The sequence below is a fragment of the Lathyrus oleraceus genome, chromosome 7 (assembly GCF_024323335.1).
Source record: "Lathyrus oleraceus cultivar Zhongwan6 chromosome 7, CAAS_Psat_ZW6_1.0, whole genome shotgun sequence".
NCBI lineage: Eukaryota > Viridiplantae > Streptophyta > Magnoliopsida > Fabales > Fabaceae > Lathyrus > Lathyrus oleraceus.
In genome coordinates this window covers 96,062,931-96,064,536 of record NC_066585.1, presented here as the reverse complement: position 1 = coordinate 96,064,536, position 1,606 = coordinate 96,062,931, and the positions used below count along the sequence as shown (strand labels likewise).

The 1,606-nt window shown below is 43.2% G+C and overlaps 1 pseudogene; it reads left to right on the top strand.

Moving 5' to 3' along the window:
- The first annotated feature begins 758 nt into the window (after positions 1-758).
- On the top strand, positions 759-858 carry LOC127109078 (uncharacterized; annotated as a pseudogene).
- The last annotated feature ends 748 nt before the right edge of the window (positions 859-1,606 follow it).

Below are 1,606 nucleotides of genomic sequence, written 5' to 3'. Positions count from 1 at the left end.
GTGCTTGTTGTTGGGCTACTTGTGATATTTGTGTTTCCAGCATTTTGTTATGGGTAGCCAAGGCATCTACTTTGCTTGCTAGTTGTTTAAGTTGTTCGCCAGTGTGTACATTCTGGTTTAAGAAATCTTTATTGGTTTGTTGTTAGGAAGCTATAAAGTTTTCCATCATGATTTCCAAGTTGGATTTCCTAGGGGCGTTATTGTTAGGCATGGATGGGTTCGGTTTCTGATATCCCGGAGGTATAGCTGGGGCTTGATTTGGAGACTGTCCAGGTGCGTACAAAGCGTTATTACTCTTATATGAAAAGTTTGAATGGTTCTTCCAATTTGAGTTATAGGTGTTCGCATAGGGGCTTCCTTGAGCATAGTTTACTTGCTCTGCTTGGATTCCTGTCAAGAGTTGACAGTCCGTAGGAGTGTGGCCTTGGATTCCACAGACCTCGCAATTCTGAGTTATAGCAACCACGGCGGCTGGAGGTGATACGTTTAAACTTTCAATTTTCTGGACCAAAGCATCCACTTTTGTGTTAACGTGATCAAGGTTACTTATCTCGTACATGCCAGTTTTCGTTTGAGGTTTTTCCACCGTTGTTCGTTCGGTTCCCCACTGATAGTGGTTTTGGGCCATGCTCTCGATAAGCTGGTAAGCATCAGCGTAAGGTTTGTTCATTAATGCACCACCTGCATCGGCGTCTATTGTTAACCTTGTGTTGTATAAGAGACCATTATAAAATGTGTGAATTACTAACCAGTCTTCCAAACCATGGTGTGGGCAAAGTCTCATCATGTCTTTGTATCTTTCCCATGCTTCGAAAAGAGACTCGTTGTCTTTCTGTTTAAATCCGTTTATCTGGGCTCTTAACATAGCTGTTTTGCTTGGCGGAAAGTATCGGGCAAGAAAAACTTTCTTCAACTCGTTCCATGTGGTGACTGAGTTGGAAGGGAGAGATTGAAGCCATCTTCTAGCGCTATCTCTTAATGAGAAAGGAAAAAGACGAAGTCGAATTGCCTCTGAAGTGACACCATTAGCTTTAACAGTATCAGCGTATTGGACAAATACGGATAAATGAAGGTTTGGATCCTCGGTAGGATTTCCAGAGAATTGGTTCTGTTGCACCGCCTGCAACAGCGAAGGTTTAAGTTCGAAGTTGTTTGCTTCGATTGCGGGCGGAGCAATACTTGAATGCGGCTCATCTTGCGATGGAGCGGCGTAATCTCTAAGAGCACGAGCTGGTTCTGCCATCTCGGTTATCGAAGGAAAAAGGTTTTTGAAATCAGGAAGTTCTATAGGAGGGAGATTGTTTGCAGCACGATATTCCCGAATTCGTCGTAAGACTCGGAGATATAGTTCGATATCGTTGATTCGTAAATAGAGCGGTTCGCCTTGTGAGCGAGTGCGTGGCATACAAATCAACGAAAGAAAGAATAGAAGAAAAAGAAACCTTAGTCTCTACAGCGTAACGGAAGAGTTACGATATCGATTAAATAAAAGTCCCCGGCAACGGCGCCAAAAACTTGATCGCGACTTTATGAGTCGAATTTGGGGTACAAACTGCAAGTGCACAGTTCTATCGCGTAGTTTTAAAAGATATCGATCCCACAGGGA